At 44.1% G+C, this 9,041-nt stretch overlaps 1 pseudogene; it reads left to right on the forward strand.

The window, feature by feature from the left end:
- The window catches only part of LOC116073659, a 46,976-nt pseudogene that overhangs the window by 36,761 nt on the left and 1,174 nt on the right, over window positions 1-9,041 (forward strand).

Genomic DNA, 9,041 nt, shown 5'->3' on the forward strand with positions numbered 1-9,041 from the left:
GCACAGTGAGGTGGCCATTGCAGCAGGGAGCACAGTGAGGTGGCCATTGCAGCAGGGAGCACGGTGAGATGGCCATTGCAACAGGGAGCACGGTGAGGTGGCCATTGCAACAGGGAGCACAGTGAGGTGGCCACTGTAGCAGGGAGCACCGTGAGGTAGCCATTGCAGCAGGGAGCACAGTGAGGTGGCCATTGTAGCAGGGAGCACAGTGGGGTGGCCATTGTAGCAGGGAGCACTGTGAGGTAGCCATTGCAGCAGGGAGCACAGTGAGGTGGCCATTGCAGCAGGGAGCATGGTGAGGTGGCCACTGCAGCAGGGAGCACCGTGAGGTGGCCACTGCAGCAGGGAGCACCGTGAGGTAGCAGGCAGCCAGGCACAGTGCATGAGCAGTAGCTAAGAACTCACTTCTTCCTTCCTTCTTTCCTTCCTACCTTCCTCTTTCTTTCTTTTCTTTCTTTCTGTCTGTCCTTCTGTCTTTAGATTTATTTATTTTGTGTATATGAATATAGATCCCTTTACAGATGTTTGTGAGCCATCATGTGGTTGCTGGGAATTGAACTCAGATCAGATCAGAGTTCACTTCTGATCTACAAGTTACCGAGACGAGGAGGGTGGGGCAGAGGCAGAGCGGGAGAAGGAGAGAGAAAGTTGTAGGGACAGATTGCCTGCCTGCCTGGTATGGGTTTTTGAAACCTCAAAGCCTACCAGCAGTGACATATCTCCTCCAACAAGGGTCACACCTGCTCCAAGAAGACCATACTACCTAATCCTTCCAAACAGTTTCACCATCTGGGATCCAAGCATTCAAACATATGAACCAATGGGGACCATTTTCACTCAAACCACCACAATCATATAGAATTTTTTTTCTTCAAATAAAGTCTATATCAAGAAAGAGAATAGCTGGGGGAAGAGACAGAGAAAGATAGAATCACAAAAGAGGGAGAGTGGGACGAGAGCAGGAGGGAGCATATTTCAGAGACTTCAAATGCTTGAGTGTAGGTCAGTGCTTTCCCAGGCATAGCTGACCAGGACTCCCTGACAGCTTGTTTTAATCAAGCTTCAGTAAGTCACAACTCAAGCAAAAACCACTAACCAAAATAAAAAGCATGTAAAATATCTTAATGCTGCACTAGAACAATAGAAAACAGTCATGTAAGCCATCAAATGTTGGAGTTTAAGCTGCTGGGGCTGGAGTTTGGAATTCTGGGGCCCCTTTTGATGTCAATTCACTCTGTTGTTTCTTAAAAATTCAAATGAGGGCCTCGAGTGCTCCTGTCCTTCCCTTCTTTCCTTTCCTTCCTAGCTTTCAGGATCCTGGGGATGCAGAGGGAATGGAGATTAGGGTACCTGAGGAGGCCAGCTTCTGGGAGGGAGCCTGGAGAGGAAGCGCAGGAGAAGCTGATCTGTGTGGCTAGCTGTCCCTGAATGAGAGGAATGCTGAGAGATGAGGTAAGGAGACTGGGGGGTGGGAGTGGCTCGAGGGGAGGGTGTGTCACTAGGTGAGAAAGCAAGTCAGTCAGCTGAAACAGTGAGTACTTCAGTGGAAGCTGGTAAGCAGCAGAAGGCTCACTGCTGGAGAAGACATTCCCATGGACAGAGGGGGAAGCCTGGATATTCTGAATGGGTGGTCAGTTCAGAGGCAGTGTTGGGGTTTCCTTCTATGCGGTTGTCCCCACGCTGTTCTTCTCAGAGAGACAGTTGGTATTTAGGGCAATGACTACAAATATCTTACAGTACAAGAGGGCTAACCCCTCCTCTTTTCTCTAAAAGACCAAAGAACAGAATACAAAATTGAAGCTTTAAATAAAGTTTAAGAAGAAAAAAAAAATCCAAATGATTCCAATTTGTTCAATGTGTATATAATTGTGTGTAGTAATTTTATGTCTGTTCAATATGTAATCATGTCTCAGTATTTCTCTCAGGCTATGGCAAATGTCATCTAAAATAGCCTGATTAATGCAGGGAAAAAGCACTCAGTGGAAGTTGAAAGCAATATTCTGGCTGGAAGTAAAACTGCACAGCTGGCACCATTTGGGGAAAAAAAGGGGAAAATATTTTTAAAGCCCAGTGATATTTTTAGACAGCTTTAAAAATCTAGTTTCTTTAAAAAAAAATTGTTTTTGTTAAAATGGAAGCTTTCTTCCAGAGGTTGAAAAATTTCAATTTTCTAAGGTGAGTTTTAGTTTAAATGAAAATAAAATAATAAAATTCTGTAGTGTATGCAAATAAGAACAGACAGCAGTGAGGAAGAAAAAGCCAATGAATCAAATACATTATCTAGAAACTATAGTCTAGGGCTGGAGAGATGGCTCAGCAGTTAAAAGCAGCGGCTGCTGTTGCAGAGGACCTGAGTTCAGTTTCTATTCTGAACATCCACAAGGCTCTCTGCCATGATGATAATTGACTAAGCCTCTGAAATTGTAAGCAACTGTCCTGTTAAATGCTTTGTTTTACAAGACTTGTGGTACTCGGGTCTCTGTTCACAACAGAACAGTGACTAATACAAAGCCATAAACCAGGGATGATGGCTCATCCCTATAATCCCAGCCAGAAGAATCAGGAATTCAAGGTCATCCTCAACTACTTTGTGAGTTTGAGGTTAGCCTGGAAAGAGAAAGAGGAAGGAAGGAAGGGAGGGAGGGAGGGAGGAAGGGAAGGAGGGAGGCAGGCAGCAACTGGGACATAGAAAAAGCTCAGTTGGTAAAGCATTTGCTATACAAGCTTGAGGATCTGAACTGGATCCTGAAAACTCATGTGAAAAGCTGGGTATGGCCGGGCGGTGGTGGCGCACGCCTTTGATCCCAGCACTTGGGAGGCAGAGGCAGGCGGATTTCTGAGTTTGAGGCCAGCCTGGTCTACAGAGTGACTTCCAGGATAGCCAGGGATACACACAGAAACCCTGTCTTGAAAAAAAAAGAAAGAAAGAAAAGCAAAGCTCGGTATGTTGATGTGAACGTGTAAGTGCTTGAAAGAGAGGCCAATGGATCCTTGGGGCTGGCCCCCCTGCCACAACACTCAAGATTATTCTCCTTTATATGTCTGCCTCAGTTGAGAAAATATTTCCATGAGATCCAGCTGTATTTCTCACTACATTTTCTTATTACATTGAGGCATTTTCTCAATTAGTGATCAATGGGAGAGGGCCCAGTCCATGGTGAGTGGTGCCATCTTGGCACATAGTCCTGGGTTATATAAGAAACGGGCTGAGCAAGCCACAGAAAGCAAGCCAGTAAGCATCACTCCTCCATGGTCTCTCTCTTACTTAAGCAGTCTTTAATGAAAGTAGTGTATGAAATGCCTTGACTCCTGCATCTTCTCCATCTCGTTTCTTCCTTGTATTTGCCCCTCTCCTTTCCTCCTTGTCAGGACTTGGCTCTGCTCTCCAGGATCTTCTTTTGGCCTTTGTCCAGCATTAGCCTGGTGACACCCACCTTGCTGGGGTGGATGCCCACATGGACAGTTGTGCCATTAGCCTTTTCTTCCTGAACACTTGGACTATGTTGCCAATCTGCAGGCCTTTGTAATGTCCTCAAACAACCTGAACTTCATCATCTTTTCAAATGTGCGTAGAGCAAACATTTTACTTGTCTCAGCTCTTTGGAAAGAGAAGACATGATCTTCTGCCGAATGTGAAAAGGTGCATTGAAGTGCTATTTGTGATTCTTGCTTCAGTCAGAAGTCACAAAGGGATTGAATTTCATTTATTTTGGTGGCTGAAATCCCTCCGTGGTCTCTGCATCAGCTCCTACCTCCACATTCCAGCCTTGCTTAAGTTCTTGACCTGACTTCTGCTAGTGATGGACTATGATCTGGTAGTAAACCAAATAAATCCTTTCCTTCCCAATTTCCTTTTTGGTCAAGGTGTGTTATCAGCAATAGAAATTGTAAAACAAGTCAATTTTCCTTCACTGGCATTAGCGCCTACTTCTTCAGGATTCCAGCAGATACTGAAGACCAGCTGAGACATTCAACCTTATGGACTGAATAACTACTGGATTCTTGAACTTTCTGTTCATAGCCAGCCATTATTGGACTAGCTCGATTGAAGCCTGTAAATCATTCTAATACCTCTCCTTTCTATATAAGAGAGCAATTCATTCTGTAAGTTCTGTTACTATTGAAAATTTTAATACAAAATAAAAACCAAAGCTAGGTGGTGGTGGTGCACGCCTTTAATCCCAGCACTTCGGTGGCAGAGGCAGGCAGATTTCTGAGTTCGAGGCCAGTCTGGTCTACAGAGTGAGTTCCAGGATAGCCAGGGATATACAGAGAAACCCTGTCTTGAAAAAAATAAAAATAAAAACCAAACATCAAATATAAAGGACTTCTTAGGGTTTTGTTGCTGTGAAGAGATACCATGACCAAGACAACTCTTATAATGGCAAACATTTAATTGGGGCTGGCTTACAGAGGTTCCATCCATTGTCATCATGGTGGGAAGTGTGGCATCCTACAGGCAGACTTGGTGCTAGAAGAGCTAAGAGTTCTACGTCTTCATCTGAAGGCAGCCAGGAGACTGGAATTCCACACTGGGTGGAGTTTAAGCCATAGGAGACCTCAAAGCCCATCTTCACAATGACACACTTCCTCCAATGAGACCACCCATACTTGAACAAAGCCGAACCTTGTCCTAATAGTGCCATACATTCAAACACCTACGTATATGGGGGCCAAACTATTCAAACCACCCCAAGGTTCTTAAGATATCAAAACCAAAGGAGATAATAAAAAGTGAATGCTTGTCCAACATGTGATGAAACTTATTGGTTATACTATTGAGAGTAGGAGAATGTTATATGTACCTGGAAAGACTATGACATGGAAGAAAGACATGGTAGAAAGTAATGCTTTAGGTCACAAGGATGGAGCAAAGTAGTGTAAAACAAGTGAATAATTTTTTGTTTTTGTTTTTTGTTTTTTTGAGACAGTGTTTCTCTGTGTAGGCTGGCTGTCCTGGAACTCACTCTGTAGACCAGGCTGGCCTTGAACTCAGAAATCCACCTGCCTCTGCCTCCCAAATGCTGGGATTAAAGGCGTGTGCCACCACCACCACCACCACCTGGCACAATAATTTTGTTTTTGAGACTAACATCCTTCAGTCCCCACCTTGCATACCCTGCCCTCAACCTCGAACTTTCCCTCCAAAGGCGCTGGACTGCCCTTCCCCCAGTGGCTCCTCCCTATATAATCTAGACATTTTGGTCTCTCCAATCTCTCCTCTCTCCCTCTCCTTCTCTCTTCTCCTCGTTCTTTCTCGCTCTCTTCCCATAACCCCTCTCTCCCTTCCCAGGGTGACGCCCCGGCCTCAGTCCTTGAGGCCAGTAAACATGCCCCAGAGCAGCTTCCCAGCAAACCTGCATCTGATCTCATCTGGATTGAATTGGCTCATTTCACCCTGGATGGAGAAATAACTTATCAATACCCTTGTATGAAAACGGTTTTTGAGGGCTGGAGAGATGGCTCAGGGGTTAAGAGCACTGACTGCTCTTCCAGAGGTCCTGAGTTCAATTCCTAGCACCACATGGTGACTCACAACCATCTGTAATGGAATCCAATGCCCTCTTCTGGTATGTCTGAAGAGAGTAACAGTATACTCATATAAATAACAAGTAAATCTTAAAAAAAAAAAAAGAAAATGTTCTTATGAAAGCCATCACTATGAGCAATGTATACATGCCAACTAAAAGGGGTATGGTAAACTGGACTCCTGGGTAAGGGTTGTTGCCAAGCAAGCCTGTCAACCTGAGTTCAATCCCCAGAGCCTGTAAGGGAAAGCTACATAGGCCTGTGGTTGCATATATCTGCAATCCCACCTTCCTTCTCTGAGATGGGAGGCAGAGACAATCACCCTGGAGCTCACAGGCCAGGTAGCCTGGAGTACCCTGAATAGCAGGAACAAGAGAAAGTCTGCTTCAGTAAGGTGAAAGAGAGAACTGACTCTTGTCCTCTAAAAACCATACATTCACTATGGCCTACACACCCAACCTACCTATACACATACCATACACAGTAATAATAAACTTTTAAACTTTTAAGAGAAACAGCCAGGTGCAGAGGCCCACACTTGCATCCCAGCACTACAGACTAAAGTAGGTCTGTGGAAAATTTGAAGCCAGCATACATAGTGAGGCTTTGTCACAAACAAACAAACAAACAAACAAACAAAAAGGCCAGAGAGATGGCTCAGTGGGTAAAGGAGCTGCTTTCAAATCCGACAACCTGGGTTTCATCCCTAGGACCTACATGGTAGAAAGAGAAATAACCCTCACAAGTTGTCTTCTGACCTCCACATGTACTTTGTACCACCAAATAAATAACATTTATTTTTAAGAGAAAAAGTGAAAAGAAACTATTGGGTATTGATATAAAATTCAGGGACTGGGGCTGGAGAGATGGCTCAGCAGTTAATTGTGCTTGTTTCTTTTGCAGAGAACTATGTTTTAAGCATCCACATGGTGGCTCACCATCATCAGTAACTCGTGGTGGTTCTGTATCTTGCTCCCAACCTCTTCTCTTTTAGCCTCTGAGGCCTAGGATTACAGACTTCATTTACCATACCAGGTTCTGGTTGACCTTTCTATCAGTTTGTTTTGTTTGTTTTACTTGACTGACCTTTTGAAATAGGCTTTTAGCTACACTTGATTTAAGCCTGTAATCCTCAATGCTCTGGACTCTGAGACTGGAGCATTGCCAATTCAAAAATCTGCTTGGGCTATGACAAATGAGTTCAAGGCCAGTATGGGCAATTTAGTGAGAACCTATGTCAATGTAAAATGTCAAAGCCAGGTCTGACTGGCAGGCCTGTAGTCTGCCTAGGCTACATGAAACCTGGCCTCTAAAACAAAAGAAAGGGGGCATGACTAAATATATGGGTCAGTTAATAAAGTCCTTGCCTTCCATGTGTAAAGACCTGAATTCAGATCCTGCTAAGTCACTGTTCTATGCAGTGAAGAGACACCAAGACCAAGGCAACTCTTTTCAAAGAAAGCAATTATTTGGGGTTTATTTATACTTTTAGGTTAATCCGCGATCATCACGGCAGGAAGCAGACACGGCAGACAAGCAGTCACTGAGAGTTTTTCAACCTAACCCTACAGGTGGTAGACAGAGAGGAGGGAGGGAGGGAAGGAAGGGATGGGGGAGACATGGGTGGGGCTGGGCCTTGATTGGGTTTTGAAACCTCCAATACCAGTCCCAATAAGACCATACCTCCCAATCTTTCCCAAAAAGTTCCACTAACTGGGGATTGGGCATTCTCATTCAAACTACCACAGATTCCCAGAACCAATGTTAAAACCAAACCAAACCAAACCAAGAACCCAAGCATGTTACATACCTTTAATAACAGGCGTGGCAAACTGGAAGGCAGGCTGGTCTAGTTGGTAAAGTTCCAGGTTAGTTGAAACCCTGTCTCGAATGGTGGAAGGAACCTGATGACCAATATCTCGGTCCTCTGGCTTCCACCACCTGCAGACCTGGAACCACATAAGCATTCTCCCATCCCAGATAGAAGAATAAATACAAAGAAGAACAAAGGAGGTGTGTCTGTGTTGTTAGAGTGTTCATCTAGCATGCGGGAAGCACTGGATTCCATCTTAAGAACCAGTGAGACTCCATCTCCACAAATCTGGGCAGGGAGGAGCACAGAAGAGCACTTAGAGAATGATTGGCACACACTGATCCACATTTATAATAAAATAGCATCCTGGTTACAGTGCATGTGTCTTTTGAAAACAGTTATCAATCTTGGTTGATTGTTTTCACCTTCTTGAGACAGGCTTTCATCATTAGAAAAACCTGGAATTCACTATGGAGAATTCCACCAGGAGTGGCCTTGAACCCCTGGGTAGTTCTCCTGCCTCCATCTCCCAAGTGCTGGCATTATAGGACTGCAACACCATACTCAGTTTCACATGCGTGCTTAAACAATTTGTATAGGCATGTTTATCTTTTAAACAAGAGGCATCCTTTCTTTATATTTTGTAGGTCAGACTAATCACCCCACATCTACCTACTTGTCTACATGCCTCAGTATTATACTAAGTCATTTGCACAGACTATGTCATTCAAAGACTTACCCTACAGGATCAAGTATTTCCTTAGGCAATAAAAATACAAATTATAACACATTATATTTATTATGTTACTTTTATGAAATCAGGATAGATTACTGGTGTCACTATGGTAAAAGATTTTTTGTTGTTGTTGTGGTTTGTCTGTTTTTTTTTGTTTTGAGGCAAAGTTTCACTCTGTAGCCCAGGCTGGCCTGGAACTAACTCCCCTTCTATAACCAGGTTGGCCTGAACTCACAGAGACTGTCTTCCTTGGCCTTCTAAGCACTAGAATTATAGATATGAGCCACTACAGTGGGATAAGATACCAAGTTATCAAATTCCTATAGGAGTCGTGATAAAGGACTGCATTAAAAGGTAAGTGCTCATGCCAGCCAGTGGTGGCCCAAGCCTTTAATCCCAGCACTTGGGAGGCAGAGGCAGTCTGATTTCTGAGTTCGAGGACAGCTTGGTCTACAGAGACAGTTCCAGGACAGCAGGGCTACACTGAGAAACCCTGTCTCCAACAAAACAAAACAAAACAAAAAACCCAAAACAAACAAAGAAAGAAGGTAAGTGCTTAGAGGGATGGAGAAATGGGCTCAGCAGTTTGGTTCCAAGCGCCTGGCCAGGCACCCTCTTCTGGCTTCTGAAGGAACTACAAGCAACAGCGTTCCCAGCCCTAAAGGCAGGCAAAGCACCCTCCTCCCCCACCCTCACCCCCATTTTTTTTTTTTTTTTAAAGAAAAAAAGGTTTATTAGCAGACCAAACACCTAAGGGGCTTGAGTTTCTGTAACTTTTTTTTTTTCATTTTCTGCATAGATGTTTTCATAGATGTTTTTGGGTTTTTGTTGTTGTTGTTGTTTTTGCTCTTACTTCGTAGGCCAGGAGGGCCTCCATCTGACAGAGATCCCCTGCCTCTCTCTCCTCAGGGCCTGGGATCAGAAACCTACACCACCACGCCGGGTTTGTAAGAAAAAAAAAAA

This window comes from Mastomys coucha, unplaced genomic scaffold (assembly GCF_008632895.1).
Source record: "Mastomys coucha isolate ucsf_1 unplaced genomic scaffold, UCSF_Mcou_1 pScaffold23, whole genome shotgun sequence".
Classification (NCBI taxonomy): Eukaryota; Metazoa; Chordata; class Mammalia; order Rodentia; family Muridae; genus Mastomys; species Mastomys coucha.